The 25874-nt window shown below is 44.3% G+C and overlaps 1 protein-coding gene across 1 annotated transcript in view; it reads left to right on the forward strand.

Moving 5' to 3' along the window:
- The first annotated feature begins 2788 nt into the window (after positions 1-2788).
- Positions 2789-25874, forward strand: part of Nckap5 (NCK associated protein 5) — an 831052-nt gene continuing 807966 nt past the window's right edge. Inside the window, exon 1 of the mRNA XM_040738960.1 lies at positions 2789-3098. The gene's annotated coding sequence lies outside the window, so the exon portion shown is untranslated. The remainder of the gene's footprint in view (positions 3099-25874) is intronic.

The raw sequence follows: 25874 nt of genomic DNA on the forward strand, positions 1-25874 counted from the left end.
TATGGGTCCTAGGGCTCCAAGCTCAGGTCTTTACTCTTCCATGTGAAGAGCTTTGACCTGCAAAGTCTCTCCCCAGCCCTGCTCTCAAGTCCTCACTGCTCATCTGGATACCAGGCATTTGGTAATGAAACAGCTAGGTTATCTTGAGAAACAGTCTAGAACTTGTACCATAATTAAAAGCTTTTTACTCCTTTTTATTTATTTACATATTTTTTATTTATTGTGTGTGTGTGTGCATGTATGTGCACAAGCACACACTCATACTAGGGCACATATATGGAAATCACAGACAAGTTGGCAGAGTCAGTTCTCTTTATGTACCATGTGAGTCCTGGGGATGGAACTCAGATTGTCAGGCTTGGTGACAAACATTTTTGCCTGCTGATCTGTCTCGTCAGCCCTCACTATTTTATTTATTATATTATCATCTCAGAAGTAAAATAATAAAAGCTTAAAAGACATAAGAGTCATTCACAATAACACAAATGGAAGTGGTCCCTGGGTGGAGGAGGTCATACTGTACAAATAGGAGCAAAAATTCCTCCATCTTCACTTCCCATGAGTGAGTGGCCATTGCCAACAATGTACATTGTTCCTTGAGTCTGGTACCAAGTTCTCTGCGGCTCTCCCACATGTTCATTCTGCAGCCACTCCCTAGCCACTGTCCCTGTAGCACAGTTTCCTTAGTTTGCCTCTTCTCCCATCCATGCATGCACAACTTATTTCTACCTTAATCGGCTTCAAACAATGGCCACAAGGACATGCTTGTGTTCATATGGTACTGCAATTAGTGAGCATATTTGCAGGCTCACTATGGATAAGCAGAATTACTGGGTTTATGAGTTCATATTCTTAGGTTCTTTTTAAAGCATTTTCCATTTTTAATCAATTAATTTGGTGATGAGGTCTAATATAGCCCATGCAGACTTCAACTCACTGTGCGGCCAAAGATGAACTTGAACTTCTAATTCGTTTGCCTCCACTTGGAGAGTCCTGGGATCACTGTCATGCACCAGTGGGCTCAGTTTGTGTGATGCTGGGGAGTAAAGCCAGGACCTCATGCATGTTAGGTAGACAAGCACTCTACCAGCTGAACTATATCCCCAGCTCTTGGTAGGTAATTCTATCTGTTAACATTATATTAAAGATCTAGAGACAGATGAGACATGTTGTCTGTGATTCCTGTGTGACAGTGGCTTATTTGAGAGTTCTGAGACTAAATCAATAGTCAATTGCTATTCTTGGAGGAAATAAGTTTCAGAAGTGGAATGAGCATTGACTGGAGTCAGGGAGCTAGATGTGAGGTCATTGTTTTCCAAGGCAGGGAGAATGCTTAGTCTAAACATAGACCCCCCTATCCCTGGGATCTGCTACCCTCCTTCCTGTCTCCACCCTCAGGGACCTCCCCTCTGCACTCGGGTCAGGATTCCCTATAGCTGTGACAGGACATAAACAAATAAACAGAACTTACTAGACAGCCGCTGCTCTTAATGACATTTCAAAGTGGGTTAGGGAGACAAGCACACAGATGGCAAAAAAACAAACTAAAAATACAAGTGTATAAAAAGCATCCAATACATATAAATAGTGAGCCTCATTGCAACAGACCAAGGGAGGAAGACTGGGCGTTCAGGCATCACAATAGAGAATAGAGACTCGGGTTGAATGTGGGGACCATCTCTAGCTGGAGGGGGGGGGAAGCGCGGTAGGGGTGGTAAGCAACTTGGAAAGCCAAAAGAACCAGTTGGCAGAAGAGAGACCAAGGAGAGAAGGGAAAATAGAGCAAGGAAGCCTCAGTTTTATTTTGATGATTGAAAGGAAATGGAATTTACAGGTTTGCAGTGATGTGCGGCAGTATAATTTACTTTATATAATTGTGTGTGTGTGTGTGTGTGTGTGAGAGAGAGAGAGAGAGAGAGAGAGAGAGAGAGAGAGAGAGAGAGAGAGAGAGAGAGAGAGAGAGAGAGAGAGAGAGAGAGAGTATGCAGGAGCACACATGCCACTCTCAGAGGAGTGACTGTGGAGTATCTTCTCAGGTCATCAGGGTAAAGCAACAGGTACCTTTCCTGCTGGCCACTTTACTTTTTACTTTACTCTTACATTTTATTTTTCTTATTTTACTTTTAAATTACATGTAAATGTTTAATTGTAATAGTTTTAATTGTATTACATTTAACTTTAATTTTTTTTATTCAATTTATGATAGTGGATGTATACCACACAATCTTGAGAATCAGACAAACCCTCCCGGCATTCTGCCCAGGAAACAAACAAACAAATCACATTTTTTTTTGCAAACGCACACATATTATCCCCCCTAGAATTTCTGTGAGCCCTCTCTTTTATTCAAAGTTGAGAAACTTTAGTCTCAGAGTTTATCGCAGAAAGTTGCAAATCAAGACAATCCTGGAAGAAACGCTACCCAGGTAGGGAGCTCACAGTAATACTTGCAAGGAAACTCAAGACGTGTCTAATCCCCACGTACTTGTGAATCATCCAGCCACGCAGAGGAGTTGGAGCAGGTGGCTGCCTTTCGCTTCAAACTGTCCCCAAGCGTCTGCGTCTGCGTCTGAGTCTGCAACTTATTCAGCGAGCACTAGAGAGAGGACCCTCTCACATTTTCAGAGAGAAGCCAAACTCGGGCCAACTTGACTCGGCAGGGTTACTTCACGCACCTATCACCGGAATCCATTCCCAGACACCGATTCTCTGCAGAAGAGATCCTCTTGCCTCCCCACCCCCCCTCCCTCCTTTCTTTTTGACAGTCAGTTAATAAAGACTCAACAGTAAGCAGCTCCCAGTGATGTCATCTGGGACTTTGTCCATAGCGCCTGTATTTACAAGCTCGGAGCAACCACAGAGCCGCAGCCCTGGGCTCCCAGGTCTCCGCAAACTCGCCCTGAATCCCAGGCTGGACTGCTGACTCTGCGCAGATCTTCAAGAAAACCCAGAGTTCTTCCTAATGTATTTTCGAATGCTTCGCAAGTAAACAGGATCGCAATCGGAGGACAGCGCGGGAGAGAGGCTGTGGGAGATTTGCAGTTCCTGCCTCCGGGACTTTGTGATTTCCATTCACCACAGGGAAGAGCTCACTCCAAGTAAGACTCTTGGGACTTAACAAAACAAAACAAACAAACAAACAAAACAAAACAAAAGTCTTGTAACAGTTTCCCTCTGATGTTTTCAGCTTGCTTTCCGTTAAAAATGAGATGCTGTTTATGTATTATTGCAGGCTCTCTCGCAGCCACAAGTATGCATTTGTTCAGAGTAATTATAGTCCTCTCAACTTGGGGTTTGGTGGGGAAGGAAGCTTGCTGCTAACAGGACTGGAAAATCGGAAGCTCCTAAACTCCTCCACTTTTGCAGGGGGTGTGGGGAGGGTGGTTTGTTGTTTTTGTCTTTTAAGATAAATGCCAGCTAACCAGACAAAACAGTTAGGTTGACCTGGGAAGGCGGGTAGGAAACTGTAAGACTTTACAAACTGAATGTGAGAGTGTGTCCGGAGAGAGACACCTGCTTCCTCTTGGCTTCTTTTCATGGGTTACAGATTTTAATACGAGCATGTTCATTTTCAGTGCATCCCATGTGCTATAACGTCTCCTTAGTCCCAGTCCCCCCCCTCTCTTTCCTGCATAATTTTATCTTCCCCCTCTTTCTTCTCATGTCCTCTCTTTCCTCCTTTTTCTCTTCTCTTGTTTCTCCTCATCTCTCGCCCCCACACCCCCAAACCTCATTCATTTTCAGCCATCTCAGTACTGGAAACGGCTCTGTAACTCAAGGCTTTCTGTTCTGAGCCTCCCCAGGCCCCAGTGTTGTATGGAGAAATGGTGAGTGCTCTGGTGGACTTTCTGAGTGAGTGAGCAAGCCCAGCTCATCTCCCAATGACAAAGTCCAACTTTGACATCACTGTGGGCAGGCAGGATTCTCACCTTCTCTTTCACTTTCCTTGGGACTCTTTAACACCGTCCTCCGGGGTTTCAGCAGGGAGAATGCCTGTAGGGTGGCCCCAGGCCAGGCAGGTCTCCCCCCTCTTATTCAGCCTGCAAGGGGTACACAGCTCAGTAAATTATTTCCTGGAAGTTCCGCTTAAGCAGCGTCTGGTGAACTTGCCTTGCAGGGGTTTTCTTCCCTGTGCTTGCAGCTCAGACGGTTGCTGGTTGCAAGCCCCAGCTGACTGCTGCTCTCCACCCCTGACAGCTCAGGACTCATTGGCAAGAAGCGACTATTGGCTTGTTAGCTCCTGCACGAGAGCCCCGTGACTCATTCTGGGAGACTGGCTCACTTCTGAACTCAGATGCTCTGTCAGCACCCCAGGAGCCTGTGAAGTGACAGCCCTCATGCCTTTATCCTGGACAGCCAGGGAGAAGGGTCTTAACAGTCTTTGGCTATTTTCCATGGCATCCTACAGTGGTTCACCTCCTGCCTTCTTGATGGCTCCTAAGTTCGCCATCAGCACACATTCATCTTGGAGTATGTCCTGTGTTACATAGTCCCACACCTTTTGTAGAGTTGTGTTCAAGTTAAGGACTCAGCTGCTAAGATCGACCAATATGCTAAGACTGTCCAATACCTTATGTCCTCTCCTCTCCCCCCCCCATCCCCTCTTTATGAGGCAAGGTTATACATTGCTTGGGCTAGTTTTGAAGTCCACATGTAGCCAACCAAGGATGGCCTTGAACTTCTGATCCTCCTGCCTTCACTACCAACCCCCCAATTACAGACATGCACCACCAAGCTAGGTTTATGTGGTACAGGGGATTGAACCCAGGTCTTCCTGCATGGTAGCCGAGCATTCTACCAATCAAGATATATGTAGCTCCATCCTTTTCCTTTTCCTTTTCCAGAAGAAAAACCATGACGTAAGAAATCATTTGTCCAAAGGCCAAAGACCCCCAACAGAGCCCTGCCAGAGAACCCACTAGGCACTGAGTCCTACACTCAATCCTGCATGCACATATGCATGCCACTTTTCAAGTCCTTGACAATTAGAATAGAAATAAGATCTACAGGTGGCACCTGCACCTTCTAGGAGAGTGTACAGATAAAGGTGGGCTGGCAGATGCAGAACATACCCGTTTTGGTTTTGGCTCTGGTTTCCTTCCTTCCTTCCTTCCTTCCTTCCTTCCTTCCTTCCTTCCTTCCTTTTCCTGGTTTTTAGAGATAGTTTCTCTGTGTAGCCTTGGCTGTAGACCAGGCTGGCCTCAAACTCACAAAGATCCACCTGCCTCTGCCTCCTGAGTGCTGAGACTAAAGGAAGGCAAGCACCACCACCAGCAGGCTGGTTACTTTTCTTGATATCTCTGTTCCTCATCATTTAGCTGGCAAGCTGAAGCAAGCCCTGTGATTGTTTTAGTGGAGAGGCAGAAGGCAAGAAGGGCATCTATGGCAGCTGAGACTGTCCAGGCTTTTTTGCACAGGGCACGTTGGAATATCCTCATTGATTCCCAGCTCTTAAACCATTCCTGCTCAATTTCCAAATCTTAAACTTCCTTACATGCCTCTTGCAGCTCTTCCTTCTCTTTGATAGGGGGGCTTTCCCACCTTTCCCTTGATTCCTCTTAACCCATCTGCCCTTTCCCTGCAGCCTGGACCTTGGGTCTCCACTCAAATCCAGCTTCCTTTGCTCTCTGGAACTTGCTATCCTGGTTGTGACAGCAGGATAGACTCTCCCAGTGCAAGCTTAGATGATAGTATAGTCAGTCAAGCACTTGCCTTGCGAATGTAAGGACCTCAGTTTGAGCTCTGGAACTCACATTAAAAACAAAGTCAAGCATTTAATTCCAGCACTAATGAAATTAAGCCAGAGAGTCCCTGGAACTGGTGAACCAGACAGCCTGGCCTGCTTGGTGAGTTCCAGGCCAGTGAGGGTCCTGTCTTATTTATTTGTATATTTATTTATATATTTGTTTTGTTTTAAAACACACACAGAGGAAGGCTACACCTGAGGAATGACACACCTTAAGGTGTCCTCTGACTTCCCCATGTATGCATACACATGTGTGTGTGTTTTAAAACACACACATGTAAACATGCAAACATGCCCACACACCATTACTTTGCATGGAAGGCAAAGCCTATGTTTTGATACTAGCAGAGTAGTTCTTAGTATGGACTGCTAAGTAGAAGAGCAAAAGAAATAAGCATTTTTTTCCTGTAGCAGAACACCCAGAGCTCTGCATGAGTTGGCAGACATTATCACATAACTAAATATAGCTGAATAGATGTAAATTCTTCACTTTGATTCAAGACCTAGGATGCCAGACTTCTGAGCATAAGCCCAGGGCAACTCATGGTGGATGTCAGCTACTGTGTCCCACCTTCTTTCTCCCTACCTCCTCATCTACGTAAATCACTGAGAGTCCAAATCATTATAATGCTCTCTCGAAAAGCTGTGTGGCAAAGTGATTGAGGACTTGTACACCAGGCCTGTGCCGTCTCTGTTCAAACACTGCTCACACCTGCTGCTTTGTGATCCTGGCTAACTTGCTAGACTTCCCTGTTCCAGTATCTTGAAAATGTGAGATAGAAGCATGGCTTCTTCATAGGAGGATGAAGAAGAACAAACATAAATTCAAGGCCTGGGAAGATAGCTTAGTGGGTAAGAGCACTTCCTGGGAAGGCATGCAGCCCTAACCTCAGCACCCATCTAAAAGGCCAGGCATAGATACATGGCACCAGTAAACTGGGTGCCAAGGGAGTAGAGTTAGAGATTGCTGGAGATTGATGGCAGTCAGCCTAGCTCCAGGTTCACAGAGAGACTCTGTCTCAAGGAAGCAGGTTAGAAAGTGACAGAGCACAACATGCAACATCCTCCTCTGGCCTTCCTGTGTAAGCATCAGAGCATGTACCCATGCATGCACCACACACATGCCATTGAGACAGATGATCCACACACAGACAGACATACATACATACAGATAGTGTGTACTAACATAGCTTCAAAACAGCACACATGCAATACACCACAAAGGTGTGCGCACGCGCGCGCGCGCACACACACACACACACACGCACACACACGCACACACATTTCAATAGAACTTCAACACAGCACAGGACGAGGTACATGTCATGGACTGAAGTGTATCTGCTATGGAAATATGGTCTTTTTCTTGTTCATGTCTGTACCCCTTTTTGGACTTAAAGACTCAAACATTCAAGGTGGGAGTCATATGCAGGTGTAGTTAGAGATTCCTCAGGTGATGCAGGTGGCACTGACCATCCTGTTCCTGGGAGCTGCTCTCAGATGGCAGGATGCGCTGGACCTGTACGTTGGTAGGCACTACTCCGCATTCTCCGTCCTGCAGTTGGCCTGTGGCACCTTCTTTTGCATCCAGTTCATCTCCAGGTCTTTGTTTGTACTCTGCATGCCAGGAGCAGCCTTTCCTCCCTCCCTCACAGCAGTCAGGGGTTCCACGTACCATGGTTCAGGGTGCTCATTGGTTTGCCCTTCCGCCTCTGTGTGTCACAAGGCCCTGCCTCCCAGAACTTAAGGTCTGCTACGTCTGTTACTGTCTTTGGTAGATCGTGTACTAAGCATGTGAGTCAACACTGTTTCCCAAATTCCTTCATTCTCACTTCCCATCTTCAGTCTTCAGTCTGGCTTTTTCTCATGACTCCGTCTTGGGTCTATTTCTAATTCCCTTTCATGCTTAAGTCGTACCTGTCCTCCCCACTTCTGGGAGAAAGTCTGTAGTCTTTCATATTGTCAGCTGTTCTCTTTGTCCTTGTTTCTATCAGATGAGGTGATCACCTGTGGTGAGATGCTGACTGAACGCTTTAACAATGCCGAAACTCCACAGCCCCATTTAAAATACTCGAGATGGCTCCTTGTTAAGAGCACCCGCTGCTCCTCCAGAGGACCTGAGTTTGGTTCCTAACCTCCGGCCAGGCATCTTACAACCACCATCGTGGGATCTGATGCCCTTCTCTGGCCCCTGCAGTCAAACTCACATGCACAAACCCACAGATATAGCATAATTAAATATAAAATAACTCTTTTAAAATGCACAATTAAAAATTAAAATAAGTCTTGCCTGGCGTTGGTGGCTCACGCCTTTAATCTCAGCAATTGGGAGGCAGAGGCAGTCAGATCTCTGTGAGTTTGAGGCCAGCCTGGTCTACAGAGGGAGCTCCAGGACAGCCTCCAAAACAATACAGAAAAACCCTGTCTAGCAAAAAAAAATTGAAGTAAGTCCTTTAAAATCTTTTATTTTCACCCCACCTTTACCACTGGATTCTAGTGAGTTTGAGGTGGGATTTGTGAACCGAAAAATTGTGATTTAGTATTTAACCCAATACCTCATCTAGTCCATACCAAAGGATAAGAAAAAGTATGAAAGCATGGTTGATGTTCACCATAACAGCATATTAAACTATTTCTTTCCCACAATCACGACTGAGTGATTACCCTGCCAAGCCCTGACTGCTTACCATGTGTGAGCTCATTAAACCCTTACCAGAACAGCTAAGTGTAAAACAGTCTGAGGTCCTGGGAAGTATTGTGTACAGGACACATGGGAAGTAAGAGTCAAGATTGGAATGCGCAGCTCACACTCCTCTCTTTGTGGTGTGCATGGCTAATCATCTTAAGAGCCTCACCTGGGATGCATCATGGGCCATTCACATCCGCCCTGGACAGACTGTCCTGGAACACTGATAAAATAAGATGAACACATCTAAGTGCCAGCCAGATGAGGCAGTGATATCTCCTTTTTCAGAATTATCTGAAGCCAATGCCTAGCTCTCTGGTGGCGTGTGTCACCACGGCCAGGTGTCACACGTATCATGGATCAGGGATCTCATTGGTTTGCCCTTCACCCTGTGTCACAGGGCAGACCCATTGACTATTACTCAAAGATGAATCTACTATGGGTTAACCCAACTTTTATGGTTCTGAACATCAAGCTCACTTACGTCCTTGTTGTGGGTATTTGTAGGTTCAGCTCGGTCAAATGACAGCTGATCAGGTTAAAAGCCAACGTTGTAAATAGTAGCTGGACTTTGGGCTGGTCCACAGACAGGTTTCACTGAAGAGGTAGTGCTTTGTGGCAGTATAGTTTTCATTTTTGAGAGACAACCTCTTCTAGTCGAGGCTGGCTTCAAACTATGTAGCCAAGGATGACCTTGAACTCTTGATCCTTTTGCTTCTAACTCCCTAACGCTGAGAATGCAGGCATGTGTGCACCACTACACCAGTTTCCGGTGTGTTGGGAATGGAGTTAAAGGCCTCATGTATGTCAGGTAAACACTCTAAACACTGGGCTACATCCCAGATAACAGTTTGTATTTTATATACATACAAGATACAGAAGTCTGTCTGTTTAGCTGTCAGTCCAATCCATAAAAATTTCTGTTAGGTATATGCCTTGGAGTGGACTTGTGACAGTTCTACGGATGTTTCCATTTGGTAAATGCCAGTAAGACTTATAAAGTACACACAGCCATTTCCATTCCCCCTAAACAGTGCATCAGAGTCTTATCTGTGTCGCAGTGGTGTTTCGCCCGGGACTTGGATGCGGTTTTGCAGGGTACGAAGTTGGTTTGGGATGTTGAGAACTGGTCTTTGATTGTTTTGTAGATAAGGTCTCATGGAGCTTGTTCTCCCTTCAAACTCACTGTCCAACAGAAGATGACCTAGTGCTGCTGCCCCACCTGTCTCCACCTCCCAAGTGTGGGGACTACTGGTGTACTCAACCGTGCCCCATGTTTGTGGTGCTAAGGTATCGAACCCAGGACCTCTCGCATACTAAGCAATTGTTCTACCAACTGAGCTACATCCCGAGCCTGTGAAAGTAGGCTTAAACAGCCAGGAAAGTTTAGGCTGAACATTGGGGAAAGTCACTGGACTGCTTCTACATAAGTAACCTGACAGGCACATTCTTTCTCTGTTCTCTAATCTTTCGAGGTTTATAGCTTTGGAATTTCAAGTTCCCAGCTGCACTTCCTTAACAGATGAAAGAACAAATCTCTAGTGCTCACAGAGCATGACCCACACGTTTACCATGCCTTGAAACATTCTTGTCTGGCAAACTGTGTCCTGTCAGTCTGGAAGCCTCAATTATACAAGGTACTTCCCGTTGTTCCATAAACTAATCTTAGTAGTTTTCAGAGTAAGAAAACTGATCTCTCCTCTTAGAAACAGACATTATTGGATTAGTGAATCCTTTGAATCGACTTTGGATGCACTGGGAGAACCCAGTGGACTGTGTTCAAGAGGAAAGTCCCGAGCCCATTTTGGAGCATGAGCCCAGATAATAACACAGCCTATGAATATGATGGTGTTGAATGAAAGAAGAGCTGTTATTTCTGAAATGTGGGAACAAGTGTTACTGTCAAATGCCCGTCTGACAAACTGCCCCACAAAGAATGCACGCTTCATTTGGCAAATTGAATCTGGAAGCGTAGAACTGATCCAGGCCCATTCAAACAATACCCCAAATCATTCCATTGTCAGTGTTTACTGGTTTTAGACACTTTAAAAATCAACTTAGTGGCCCTGGGGCAGTGGCAGGGGTGGCTGTTGGCTCAGTGGGTAAAGCGTTTGTCATGTAAGCATTAGGACCAAAGATTGGATTACCAGAACCCACATAAATGCCAGGCGGGCATGGTGACCCACCTCTAATTCCAGCTTCAGAAGGTGGAGACTTAAGCCTGAAGCAGGCTTTCTAGGGAGACTAGCTATAGTGGCAAGCTCTGGGGATGACTGGTAGCCCTTGCCTCAATGAGTAAGGCGGAAGAGTGGTGCAGGATGGGTTCTCAGATGGATCAGGTTTTTCCAAACACATGTACACACATGTACCCATGCACCTGTGAACATGCCTACATAGCTGCAAGTGTGAAGGGGGATAGCCAACTTAGGAATGATGAACCCATAGCTGCCCGCTCTCATGCATGTGAGCATCAGAACTAAGTGGAGTTGCTCCAGTGATGACCGTGAGTGACACTGGGAGGCTTAGGATGCCCCCATCTTGTCATCCCTCAACCTTCCCTCCACACCCCATTCCTTGGGCTGTTCTTTGGTGACAGCCATTCTCAGCTTTTTTAGCTGCTTCTCCCCCATTTAAAATTTTTGTTATATTAGCATATATTAATTATGCAAGACAATGATTTATGCTTTTTCCCTCCCACTCCTATCTGATCCTCCTCCTCCTCTTTTCAACTAGGCCCTGTCTGCTTTCATCTCCCCCTCCTCTCTCTTCTCTCTCTCTCTCTCTCTCTCTCTCTCTCTCTCTCTCTCTCTCTCTCCTTTTTTCTTTCTTTAGGGGTGGTAGTAAGTCAGTAAGTCAGTGAGTTTCATTAGGGTTGCTTACCAGAATCTGTACTTGGGCAACTTATTAGTGTTTACATCAGTGAAGAAAATGTCTCTCTGCCCACCAGTGACTAGTAGTTCCCTATGGATCCTCAGAGATGAGAGGTCCCTTGAGTCTCTCCTACTCCATGATGAAATTTTGGCAGGCCCAATCTTGTGATGATATTTCCCAATAGTGTTATTTTTTTTTTACCAATGTCAAATTATTTCCAACTGTGACAGATAACAATACATCTTTCCCCCTCTCTCCCTGTTCATCGGTGTGATTATATCACCGTTTTTGCTTAAAACAATTTAGTGCTTATTTTTATCATGTTTGTAAGTATAGAAATCCCTTAGTGTCCATTGGGGATTCCTTCCAGTGAGACATAGACAGATAGACATGTGTGTAGGTGTCCACAGAGGCCATAAGAGTCCATCACATCAGATGTCCTGAAGCTGGAGTTTCAGGTGATCGTGAGTCACCTAAATGTGGATGCAGAGGCAACCAGTGCTCCTTGGCAACTGAGAAGCCTTTGAAGTCCATTTTATAATTTTTAAAAAGATTGTCATATTGTTTGTTATTATTCTCTGTGCATGGCGTGTGTGTGTGTGTGTACACTCACTAGCACATATGATGGCATGCCTGTGGAGGTCAGAGGTCAACTTTATGCAGTCAATTCTTCTGCCTTTCCATGGGTTCACAGGATCTAATCCAGGTCACCAGACTCGTGTGGCAAGTGCCTTTACCCACTGAATCTTCTTGTCAGCCTTTCCTAGGTATTTTCAAACTCCGGGTGTTTCAGTCTGCAGACGTAGAGCCTTGGAAACAGAAGGACCACTGTATTATTTACCGTCGATTCACATAATTTATTATGATCACATTTCCTTTCTATTAAACAAATTTCCTTAAGTTATTACTTGCACATACTCACTGCGACTCTGTTCACAGTAACAGAGAAATGGAGCCAATGTAGATGTCCCCCAGCCAATGAATGGATAATAAGAATGTGGTGCATGCACCCAATGGAATTTTATTCAGCTGTAAAGACAAATGAAATCATGAAAGTTTCAGGGAAATGGATGCACTTGGAAAGTATAACATTAAGGGAGGTGACTCGAACTCAGAAAGAAGAAAGCTGGATATTCTGGCTTGCATGTGGATCGTAGCCTGTAATGTACATATGTATTTGTCTAAATAGATGTAACTATAAGTTTACTCTAAAGAAGGAAGGAAGGAAGGAAGGAAAGGAGGAAGAAAGGAAGGAAGGAAAAAGTGTGTCAAGACAAGTGAAATTCCTGCCCTGAAGAATGGGGTGGGGATGACAGAAGGACGCATGGGACGAGAAAGTGGTGAAGAGACTGGAAAAAGGTACACGGAGCAGCAGAGGGGTGGGGGAGATGGGGGGAGATCTGCTATACATGCTTTATTCCAAATGATACGATGCTTTCTGAAAAAAAAACTCGTGCATTTGACTTTTTGTTTGTTTGAGACAGGGTATCTCTGTGGCTTTGGAAGCTCTCCTGGAAGTAGTTCTTGTAGACCAGGCTGGTCTGGAACTCACAGCGATCTGCCTGCCTCTGCCTCCCGAGTGCCGGGATTAAAGGCATGTGCCACCCACGCCTAGCTGCATTTGATTTTTTTAAAAAAGCTAATTAAATAGAACTTAAAAATGAAATTTTAGAAATGTGATTAGTTGTCACATTTAAAACAGTTCACTGGTTTACTGACTATGTGGCTAAATGTTCTCAACTCTTCAAAGATTCCTGTGACAAACGTGTCAGAAATCAATGCCCTTAAAAACCATTCTTCTCATAAAAGAGTCAGTCTCAAGTCACCAGAGATGCTTTTCTTTCCCTTGATTCTGTTGAAGGGGAGAAGTTAATTATTAACTATGCCAAATCAGGAGTAATTTGAAATGTCTGCTTACCGCGTGTCTTTATTCTAGTTATATTCAATTACTCACATTTGGGTAAACAGAAAAGATCTAGTTTATTCTAGCTGGCAAATAAAATTCGTATTTGTTCCTGTGGTGCCATAAATCCTCAGCACCTTCGAATGTAGGACGGATTCTTCTTCCTGGGTCCCTTGGACGTCTAGAGCAGTCTCATTAAAGGGAGGAAGATGACAGTTTGGAGCAGTGTCCTTTTGTGTGCAGTGGGATGGATGTCCTGTACAAATCAGCATTTATTTTCCACCTGCCTCCTTTCCCTCTCTCCTGTGCTTCCAGCTCAGGAATGGGAGGGGCTTTATAATTGGGAATGTTCAAAATAGTTTCCAAAAAGTACAGGAAAGGCCCTACATTCAGACACTTTTTAGAGACTGCCAGTAGAGGGCCTTGTTAAACTGAGTAAAAGTTTCTCACAGGCATTGCCAGTTGCCAGTCATGACAGCTACGTACCTGTTAAAAGAAGTCATTGTTTTTGAGGATGTCTAATGAATAGCAGGAAGATTACCCAAGCGATTTTTAAAGTACATTGTATTTCTTTGTATGTGGAGCGAGGAGACATCTAGGTTTTCATCTTCATTGCTTTCTTAGTAAGGAGCCAGAGAATCAGATAGATCATTAAAAACCCATCAATCAAACCAGGGCTTTGGACGCCTTGTCATTAAATCTATAGGATGTTTCTGTTGGAGTTGGGGTGTGGGGAGCTCTGAGCCTACTAGTTGGATCTTAGTATGGGTTGCTGAATGTGGAGGAGGAAAACGACAGTTCTCCTATCCTAGACATGGGTTAACCTGGCTTCCTACAGTGGGGTGAGCCCCATGCTGAACTGAATCACCTGCAGCCAGCTGTCCTGAGTCCTGCACTCCGGGCCTGGTCCTGCACTGTGTAGCTGGTTCTGCATGGTGTGGCTTGTTCTGCACTCTGTGGCTGGTCCTGCAATCTGTGGTTGGTCCTGCACTCTGTGGCAAGGCCTTTTTCTGACACAGAGAAGAGGTTCGAGAGCACAAGGCAGATGATCTTCTCTGTCCCCTCCCCTTCTGGTGAAGGTAACAGCCAGAAAGGAAAAACTGATTGCCAGAGTCATTCAGTATGTATCCCAAAGCTATTCTCTTCCTTCGTGCTAGCCTAGTTCCTGCTCCTCTTACCCGATTAAGAGTGTCTCTTCTCCCCATCCTTCCTCTTGGGGCACAACTTCTCAGCCAGAGTGTCTTCCTTAGGAAAGCTCTCCCTATTTGTCATAGTCCTTACTAGTTCTCAGTGGTTGTCTGTCGCAGTACTTATCACTAGTGTAATTAAACATATGGTGGGTTACTGATTAGGAAGGTCTCCTTAGGGAGGCAAGACCTTCCATGAAGCGGTAGCTCTGTGTGTGTCTTCTAGTTTAATATTAAACTTAGTGCCCAGAGCAGTGGCTGTTCCCCACAGGGTAGCTCCCAAACTTTCAGTGACTGAATGGACATAGGCACACGTTCTCGAGTTTAGATTAGTGTATTCTCCTCTCTAACACATAGGGAGAACATTAACTTCTGTGTATCAGACCTTGATGGTCAAAGCTGCTGGTGTTTAAAACACCTATCTACAGACTTGAGGCACAAGTTTACTAATCTATCACTCAATGAATGGGCAATTGTTTCTTTATTTCTAGTAGTCATGGTGTCTGTCAAACAGGAGCTCTAGAAGGCTGAAATCAGTGAATAAGCAAATAGACATGGATTTACTGTTATTTTCATTATTTTTTCCAGGGGGCATGCCTGTGTGCTGTGTGTGCTGTGTGTGCTCTGTGTGTGTGTGTGTGTGTGTGTGTGTGTGTGTGTGTGTGTAAGCTCATGCCATAGTCTGCATGTCTGCATGTAGAAGTCAGCAGACAAATTGCTGGAGTGAATTCTCTTTCTACCATGTGGGTCCCAGGGATCAAACTCAACTGTCTGTGCCTTTACCCATGGATCCATCTTAGGGATGGCTTTAGAAAAAAACTGTAAGAACGTTTCATTCTCCCGCCCTGCTCCATCTCCCTCTCTCCGTTTCTCCCTCAATCACTCCTGTCTCCCTCCCTTCTTTTCCTTCCACTTGTGGGAGGAGGAGAAGACACAGGAAGACACCTTCAGCTGGCTGGTGCCTATTCATGTTTCTTCAATTATGCTAGACATTTTCTGGAGACCTGTTAATCGCCAATACTGCTTTCCCGACATGGTGTGTAATACTCAAGACAGGCAGAATTTTGGAATCTGTTAATACTTTTAAAGTGATGGAAGTTGTGTAGATCCTATCCCAAAGACACTTAACCCTTTGATAGCCATAGGTTCCATCTGCCGTTCTGACATCTTACTCTCGGTCAGCCAATTAACCTCACTGAATTTGGTTTCCTTGTTCCTTAAATGCAGCAACACAAATAGTGACCTTATCAAATGTTTCTGAAATGTTCACAAGGTGCCCGGTCCTGTTGTGTGTATGTTGTCTCCTCATCCAGTCCTCCCTTCATAGCAGCAGCAGCGTGAGGTAAATGCTGTGGTGAGCCCCATTGTGAAGATGAGAAAAACCAGGAAACTGAGGGCTTCATTTGTTTGGAATTACACAATAGGACTTTGACCCTGGACATTATTACCTCCTGGTGGGAGAGTTCCCAGGGAGGAATGAGTAAGGCACTCAGAGTGCATGTGCAAAAGCAGACTCAAGTGCTGGCGACCTTTGCTATCTTTGTTGGTCCTTTGTCACCGAGGACTTTACAGGCCCTTAATAAGTAGAAGACAAGAGAGATGATGTTAGTGGTGTGTGTCCCAGTGTGGTGTGTGTGTGTGTGTGTGTGTGTGTGTGTGTGTGTGTGTACAAGTGGATGTGAAGGTTTGAGGTCAACCTCTAGAGTCATTCCTCAGTATCCATCACCTTCTTGCTTAAGAAGGTCTCTTCCTTGCCTGAAACTTACCAAGGAAGCTATGCTGACTGGTTAATAAGCCCCAGGATATGTTTATATTCAGCTCCTCAGCACCAGGATTAGAAACATGCACCATCACAGTTAGACATGCCCCCCTTTAGAGACAAGGTCACACTGTTACTATTCAGGCATCTGTACTGGCCTGTCTTTGGGGTTCTGACAAGATACACCCTCAGCTGCAGCCACTAAGAGCACCACCTGTGCATATTCACTATGTTCCCTTTTAAAAGGGCCCTGCCCACCTCCCATCCTTCTCCCTTTCCTTCTCTTCCTGTCTCTGTCCCCCTCCTCTCTTTCCCTCTTTCCCTTTTCCTCTCTCCTGCAGCTTCTATCTCTGGAGGCTGATCTCCCCCTTCCCTTTCCCCTTTTTATAACCCCTTTCCCTATTAAAAAACTCTTCTGCTTAAACCCTGCTGCACGGCATCTTTCTCTTGCATGCTCATTTTCTTAAATTACAATACACACTATACTTCTGGCTGGTCTGGAATTGTATGTAGAAATGCTGACCTTCTACTCACAGGGATCTACATCTACCTGCTTCTGTCTCTGAAGTACAGGGATTAAAGCTTGACCAACTGTGCCCACTTCTGTTTTGTTATTTTTAAATATTTTTAGTGAATAAAAAACTTTGTTTAAAATGTCAAACAGTTCTTTTCCTTTCAATGTAGATCCTGAGGGTAGAACTCAGGTTCTCATGCTTCCAAAGCATAAGAGGCTCCTTATGAACTGAGCCATCTTCTGAACCCCAGGGAGATTACTTAATCCCCATGTCAAATGTCAAGAGTTCTGTTTACTCACTGTTTTGGCACAAACAAGTATTCATAGTCCAGAACAGCTGCCAAGAAATCTGCCCACCCATGCCCCTGGCGTGTTGCATGTTCCCGTAGTGTCCTTACTATACTGGCACTGTGTTCCTGCTTCACCACACAGCTTTTGCTTGCGCATTGCTTCTGGCTTTATAATTTCCACAGTTTGTATTACAAAATCCTCAAACCCTGTGGTCGCCTGTTTAAAGTGCAGTGGAGTCGGGGGCTGAGAGAGGCTCAGCAGTTAGGAGCTTGCTGCTCTTGAAGAGGACATGAGTATCATCTCCAGCACCTGCAACTCACAGTTACCTGTGTCCCCAGGGCACATGGTACCCTCTTCTTGCTTGCATTGACACGTGCCCATATATGTGCTTACGTCTACACACATGCATATAAATAAAAATGAATGCTTAAAATGTAGCCAGGTTGTAGAGTAAGAAGGGCTCATATGTGCCTGGATGCTTTTGCTGGGGTCTTCACTGGATTCTTCTTTAAGGCATTCTTGTATCATCTTTCTTAGCTGTGCTCTATCTCCCACAGAGCTCTCCTTACTCTTCTATTTCTTGTCTATCTCTCTGCCATTCCCCCTACACACTTCCCTATCTCATATGGCTCTTTTCTTCTCCATCTGTTTGTTTGTTTGTTATTTTGGTGTTCGTGTGTGTGTGTGTATGTGTGTGTATGTGTGTCTGTGTGTCTGTGTGTGTGATGTATGTGTGTGGGCACACTTGTGCAATGGTGTGAGTGTGGAGGTCAGAGGACAGCTTCAGGTGTCAGCCCTTGCCTCCCATCTTGTTTGATACAAGGTCTCTTGTTGTTTACTATTGCATATCCCAGGGTAGCTAGCTTCCAAGCTTCCCATCACTCCTGGGTCTGCCTCCATTTACCATATCGGAAGGTGGTTAGTTGGTGTTTCCCAGTGGAACAGGGATGTGAAGGAAAGAACACTATCCCTGTGTTTTCCGTCTTTACAGGATCCCAAGTGCCCAAGAGCATCTATACAATACAAATCCTGTTAATGAACCTGTTCCAATTCTAGGTTAAAGGAAGAGAGAACCCGAAAGGCATGGCTTGCATGGAAGGTGGGGTATAATCTGGAAAGAGAGTGTTGAGCACCCCAGCTTGTAAAATCCTGCCAGAAGACATTTGTAAGATTCCTGGAACAAGCAGCCCCATCTGCACAGTGAAGGGAAAGATCAGAAGGTCCAAAGGCCACACCCATCCTGTGGTGCTGTCATCCATGATCACACAATGATTGCAGCCCTCTCTCAAACTCATCAGTCATCAGGGCAGCAAGAAGTGAACTTGCTCTGCATCTGGACAGTGGGTTGAATGCTGGAAGGCATGTGCAGGTGTCCTGGGGACCCTAGGAGTGTCTGTGATCCCCAGAAGTACCCTGTTTTCCCAGAATGACAGAATGAGTCCTCACTGCACAGGGCTATATTCTCTGGTGACAGATGTTAGAGGCTCGCCTTCCAATGGGTGTTTCTCCCAAGCATCTAATTATAACCTCCGCAGAAGATTAACAGATGTTATAATTGTCTCGCCCCTTTGATTAAATAGTTTCTGCATGAGTGACATGCTTAGATTTTCCTTCTCTGTCTTGCACAATCTTTATAAAGAACTGACATGTGTCTTCAATTTTCTGTAGATAGTTCCTCCATAGACTTTGTAATACTCTTTATATAGAAAGAAAGAACTCAGGATGAGATGGACTGAATCATGAATTATAAAAGCAACCAGGGAGCCTGGCTTCTGGCTTCTCTTTCTGTGGTTCATCTGTGCAGGAGAGTGGTGCCTGCCTATGAATTCTCTAGGAGCAGCTATGCAAAGTGTGAAGGAGGATTGAACCAACCTTGCATAGTAGTCAAGGATTCGAGATGTCATGTATGCAAGAATGTAAACAGAGAGAAAACAGTTATTTGTAATCATCTTGTTACTCTGCAGATTGTTTTAATATTTAAGTTATAAGCTTTATGAACATTAAACAAACAAACAAAACAAAATCATGAACTTAGGCAGTTGGCTCAGTCTGTAAATGCTTTCTACAAAAAATGTGCTTGTAACCACAGTACTGGGAGAGACAGGTGGATTCCTTTGGCTGGCTGGCTGGCTGGTTGGCTGGCTGACTAGTCTAGTGGATCAGTCAACTCCAGTATCATGAGAGGCCCTGCCTCAAAAATTAAGACGAACAATAAGATTGCTTAGTTTAGTGTTGGCACACGATGCTCATGAGAAGTCCTGAGAGAAGTAAAGTGACATGGTACAGCTATTCCTGGGGAGACAATAAATGTTTTTTCACTCCAGTTCAGGATCTGACATATGGTAACCCCACCACATTACCAAAGTCTAACTTGGAGAGTGAATGAGGTTTTTTTTGGAGTTATTTGAGAGTGTTGGTGATGAGGTTACTTACAGAAACATGGACAGCTCAAAGTTAACTGCATCACCCCAAAACAACCCCAGCACGGGTGAGAACCCACAAAAGCTGGAATCCTAGCACTCTCTGTAACTTTCAACAGGTGTTGGAATCTCCTCCCCTCAGAAGTTCTTACTGCTTATATAATCTTGTGGGAGAAAGGCCTTGTGAATTTGGTTTCAGGGACTTCCTGAAACTTTTGAATTGTTTACTTGCTAAATCTTAAAGAATCTCTCTAAACCTCCCTTCAGACATTTTCCAGTCCTAATGAACTTCCTTCCAGAATCCGAATGTTTCGGTTCAGAGGAAACAGCTCTGCAACATACTTGTAGGATGACAAAGAACAGAAGAGACATTTATACAGGGCTCCCTAGAGCCCCCCCCACCCCGGCAGAGCTAGAACTTCTGTTGCTGTCTTCTTCATGCCTCCAGCACACAGATCCTTTCCAGTTCCTGCGGCTCTTCATTTCTTTTACTTCCCCTGCTGTAACTTGTGGTCATTCTTCCTAGTTAATCTGTTATTGGTAACTCAGGTACCAGCCCATAGCACCTGCTATCAGCCAAGAACACCTCTGCTAATTCCCCATCTTATCAGAGGAGCAACACAACCCAGACTTGGCAGAGTTGCTTTGGGTCAAATTCCATATGATGGTATTGTGTTTATCTTTCACCTTACTGGTGTGTGCTTATAGGGACAGGGCAGAGACTGACCTGTGGTGTCACTCCTCAGGCGTTTTCCACCTTGATTTTTTTAGACAAAGTCTCTCACTGCCCAAAGCTCACCAAGCAGAGTAAGCTAGTTGGATAGGGAGCCCCAGAGATCTGCCTGCTTCTGCCTCTCAAGCCCTAAGATTACAAGTACATGCCATTATATTTAGATCTTTTTTTTTAAATGTGGGTTCCAGGAAACAGAACTCTGATCTGTACTTCATTTGTCTTTCTTCCTCTTACCAATTAAGCTATCACCACAGTCACAATTTTACTTTGTTCTGATGATGCATTATTTCCTGATTCCTCTGTAAAATCAGGGAAAATGTTAGTGCCAGGCATTGGGCAGAGCCCTTGGACATATCTGATCATACCTCTCTTTCTTTCACTTCCTTGCCAGAAACCACTTATGCTTGCATATTTTATACACAGTGCATTGTTGGTTTGCGTATTCTGCCTATTTGTACTTTTTCTTTCATCCTGTCAAACCTACTTCCCACTTTCTGGGAAGCCTCATTCCATGGTGAACCCTAATATTCATCCCCCAGTTGTACCTGCACCCCAGGTTCACCATGTGGGGGTGAACATTGATATGGATAGATAGCCTTGCGTGATAAAGGCAGGAGGACTGGTTTTGTCAACATACATTCATTCTACATAGTACTATATTCTGTGAGAACATTTTCACACAAGGATATAATATATGTTGAACATATTCCGTACCCCTGTTTCTTTTTCTCTCCTTTTCCTCAGATCTCCCCCTCCCATTAGTTCCTTTCATTCCCCAGAAAATTTCATGCCATATAGTTATATATAATTTTTTGCGACTAAGGAGTTTAGGGACCACAAATGAAAGGAAACACAGTATATTTATCTTTCTGGGCCTGGCTTATTTCACTTGATATTACCATCTCCAGTTGTACCTTTTTGACTGCAAATGACATTACTTCATTCTTTTTTAGCTGAAAAACTGTTTTTGTGTGATCTATCTATCATCTATCTATCTATCTATTTATCTATCTATCTCCATTCTCCTATGGATGGACACACCTAGGTTTGTTCTACTATGTAGTTATCATGCCAAGTGTTGCAGTAAGCGCGGATGTACAACATCTTTGTGATGTGTTGGTTTGAAGACTTCTAAGTAAATACCTGGGCATGCTATAGCTGGGTTACATGGTAATTCTGTTTTCTATTGATGACATGTATGTGTTTATGTGAACTGTAGCACATTTGTGTGGAAGTCAGGGGACAACATGCAGGAGTCAAACCTCTCTTTCTATTATCATGTGTGAGAATACTCAAGTCCTCAGGCTTGGTGCTAAGTATCTTTACCCACTAACACACACCACCAACTGTGCTGGCTAGTTTTTGTTTTATTTTGTCAATTTCACACACATTAGAGTCATTTGAGAGGAAGGAACCTCAACTGAGAAAGTGCCTTGATAAGATCAGATTGTAAGCAAGTCTATTTCTTAATTAACGGTTGATGGGTAAGGGTCCAGGCCATTGTGGGTGGTGCTGCACTGTGCTGATCAAGCTGTTAGGAGCAAGCTAGTAAGCAGTGCTCTTGCATGGATTATGCTTCAGTTCCTGCCTCCAGATTCCTGCCCCAAGTCCCTGCCTTGTGTGGTGGCACATACCTCTAATCATAGCACTAACGGGGCAGAGGTGAGCAAGTCTCTTTCAGGGATAGCCTGCTCTACAAAGCGAGTTCAGTCCCTGCCCTGACTTCCCTTTGGTGATGGATTGTGTTGTAGAAGAGTAAGGACAATGAACCTCTTCCTTTCCACATTGCTGTTTTATCCTAGCAAAGAAATAAGCCCTGGGGTTTTGTTGCTGTTTTTGTTGCTGCTGCTGCTGCTGCTGCTGTCTTTGAGGAACCTTCATATTGACTTCCACAGCCACTGCACCAACTTACATCAGTTGGGAATAGTTCTGCAAATGTAATTAAGGTCCCTAATTAGCTTGCTTCAGGTTAATAAAAATGGGTTTCTTAAAACATAGTGTGGAGTTGAGAGACTTGAGATGCAAGACCTCAGAGATTCCCCCATTGACCTTGGCAACAGAAGCTGTGGCCTCTACAACTGCAAGATCACGGTTTACCAGCCACATGAACTAAGAAGAAAACCCAGACCCGGGGGCTCTCAGGTCTTCCTTCTGATGCCTTGTTTCAGCCTTGTGAAATCTGAGCTTGGCTCTAGTGGTTAAACAATAGATTAAAATGCCTTTGCATCCCTCCCCTCCACTGTGGGCAGCCAGGAATGCAGTCTCTTCTTCAGCTTTAGGTTCTCTGCTTGGTGATGAGTTTGCAGTCTCCCTTCTTCTTGTCACATCCTCTACTCTCAAGCCCACCTGGCTAGATGTGGGGTCTCAGCTCCAGTTCCACTTACTGCAAACTGGTTTCTGAAGTTTCTTTCTCTCCGTTTCTGAGTCCCTACAGCTGTGTCTGCCGGCTAATGGGTTGACATTGTAGTCAGATCCTGGCAGCTTTTTGGAACATAGATTTCAACACCTCTTTTCCTCCTTTACTTGTGCCAGGAATCCTGACTCCTTGTTGACATTTTTCAAACCGTTCTGAGTGGTTCTATGAGCCTCTATGTCTGGCAATCTGCTATCCTTGAACAGATCACCATAGCACATAATGCCCTGTGTGTCTTATGGTCTATGTGTGAGGTTCACAAGTCTTCATCCCACTTGAATAGCTCACTTGTATCCTGGGGAGCTTATTGTAACATTTAAAGGAATTATTTTATTTGTGTGGTGTGTGTGTGTGTGTGTCTGTGTGTGTTCATGTGTGAAATTCATGTTGGATTTATAGACGTTTGAGAAACTCAGCTTGGATGTTGGGAACTGAACTTGGATCCTCTGCAGGGGCAGTATGCATTGTTAACCACTGAGCTGTCTCTGTAGGCCCCAATTTCTTTATTTAATAGTGACATATGCTTTGTAATTTTCACTCATATCTTATCTGTGGCTATACTTCCTCAATTATTTATTTTACTATTATTGTTTATGTTATATTAAACTGAGTTAGAAAAGCCTTTCCTCACACAAGTATATAGTATGATCTCCAGTTCCCAGGTAATTACCCCTTCTTCACCACCTCATTCAATTATTCACCTTTGTTCTTCAAACAGTTTAATTTCTACCTTTTTGCTCTGTGTACCTATACGGTTTTGTGTATCTGTATAAAATCTAAAACCCACAAGTGAAAGAAAACCTGTGATATTATAAGTAAGATAGAGGGCTGGAAGCCTTATCCATGTGACTTGAATTCCTTTATTATTTTCAAATGCATGTCTATCTGTAAGTAACCATAAATGCTTAGGGTAGTGAGGTTGGAAATAATAGAAAATCAGTGGGCTATCTCTTTCTACTTCCCAGGAGTTGTTTTCTTCTGGTAGCAAAGGAGTTCTCTACAGCTTAGCCTGGACATATTTCCTTGAGCCTTCATTTTCTTGTGTAATTTGAGTTCATGATAGAAGATTTCAGAAAACAGGAGATTAGTTCTTTGACCAACAATAAAATGTCTTTGCATTGGACAAGTCCCATTCTTCTGGTTTTCCCTAGCCCCTTTCCTAAGTACACATTCTCTTTTCAAGTTGTGGAAGGACTAGGTAAAACTGTTTAGATGTCTTGAGCCAAGTGTTCCTGGCTAGCAAAAGGACACAGCATTTATAGGATTAAGAGGAGCTTCTTCGGGTTACCGAGTGTTTCATTTGTTGGAAATGCCTTTGCTCTGGGGTGTGTTGTTTTAATCCTACTGCTGTGGAGACCACACCTGTCCAGCTTTAGCTTTGTCAAGTTGACACAGCCTAGAGTCATCTGAGAAGAGACTCTTGACTGAAGATTTTCCTGGATCAAAATGGCCTACAGCATGTCTAGGGGGAATGTCTTTATTGTTTATTGATGCAGAAGTGTCCTGCCCCACTGTAGACAGCATCATCCATAGGCGGGTGGCCCAAGAATGTGTAAGAAAGTGACTAAGCATGAGTTTGCAAGCCAACAAGCAGTGTTTCTCCATAGTTTCTGCATACTTCATGGCTGTGAGTGAGTCCTCTGCTTTTTTATTTTTAATTTCTTTATTTAAAAAAACACACCTATCTGCTTACATTATAATTTCTTTGCTTTGAATGCAATTTCCTTCCTCATTCAAATGTAAGAGTCTAGATTAGGAGAATTTAAAAGGCCTCTGCCTTCTCAGATTTCAGTACGAACAAAGAACTGGTAAAAGGTAGAAAACATACTTGGGTATGAAAATGAACATCTATTTCCATAAAAACCTGGCTTGCTTTCATCTTAAAATGATTTATAAGTGTTCGGCTCTTTTTCTTTTTTCCTCATAAAATTTAATGAGTTCCCTGATTATAGGAATGCTAGGTGGTTTAGCAAGCAGGACACCTTCAGGTTCTCACCGGAGTTCCTCTCCTGACTTCCCTCAGTGATAGATTGTGACTCAAAATCATAGGTAACCACCTCCCCCAAGTTGCTTTTTGTTAGAATGCTTTTGTTACCACAACAGCAATGAAACTAGGATGATGTCTACTCCAGACATAGGCTGGTAGGATCCCTTAATTGCTAAACTTCCAAAGCCCTATCAAATATGCTATGTACATATACCAACCCTTTCCTTACACTGAAGTGCCCACCCCATGATAGTCTTTTTTTTTTTTTTTTTTTTTTTGGTTTTTACGAGACAGGGTTTCTCTGTATTGTTTTGGAGGCTATCGGTCCAGCCCGGCCTCTAACTCACAGAGATCCGCCTGCCTCTGCCTCCCGAGTGCTGAGATTAAAGGCGTGCGCCACCATCGCCTGGCCTCATGATAGTCTTTTGATAACACTGGAACACTTAACAGCTTACTTGAGGCTAGTAAGTGAAGCACATGATGACAGGTATGGAGGGGTTGTGCAGAATGGAACTAAGTTCTAGAGAATTTGCAGAAATGGTCATTATAGGACACTGGGTGAAAGGTGCCTCTCTGTACACTTCCTAAAGCTCTGTCCGTTGCTTGGATAATATGTGATCTCTTGGACAGTGATGTACCTGACCTTCCCTCTGTCTCTGTTCTCTTTCTCCTTCCTTTCCCCTCCCCTCTGCTTCCCCTCCTCTGCCCTCCCCTCTCTTCTATTCCCTTCTCTCCTCTCTCATTCATTCCCCTTGCTCTTCTCTCCCTTCTTCTCTTTCTTTCTCCTTCCCTCCCCTTTCATCTTCTCAAAGTCTTACTTCCCCAGTCTCTCCTTCTTCCCTGCCCATTCAGCTTAGTGTTCATTCCCTTCTTTTCTCTCTCCCCCACTCTCTTCTCTCTCCTCCCATCCCTTATCCCCTTCTCCTTCCCGCTCTCATTTCACCTTCTCTTTCTACTTCCTTCTCTCCCTTCCTCTCCTATTTCCCTTTCTCTTTCCTTATCTTTCTCTTTCTTCCCTCCTGTTCCTTCTCTCCCCCTCCTCCTCCACTTTCCCTTCCTTTCCCCTCTCCTTTCTCTCCTTCCCTCTCACTTCTCCTTCCCTCTCACTTCTCTTTCCCTCTCTTCCCACCTTCTCTCTTTTCTCCTTCCTTCTCTTTGATTCCTTCTCCCACTTCTCTCTTTCTCTCAGGCTACCTCTCTCCTACCCTTCTCTCTGACTCTCACTGTCCTTTCATCCACTCTCTTTTGACACTGATGCTCCCCAGTGAGGATGTATTGGTCTTTAATGTACTGGTCTCTGTGGTGATGAGCTTGGCCAGGTAGGCTTAGCCAGGTGGACTTGGCTAAGGTATATTCTGAGTGCA

The sequence above is a fragment of the Mesocricetus auratus genome, unplaced genomic scaffold, assembly GCF_017639785.1.
Source record: "Mesocricetus auratus isolate SY011 unplaced genomic scaffold, BCM_Maur_2.0 Super-Scaffold_100676, whole genome shotgun sequence".
Lineage (NCBI taxonomy): Eukaryota > Metazoa > Chordata > Mammalia > Rodentia > Cricetidae > Mesocricetus > Mesocricetus auratus.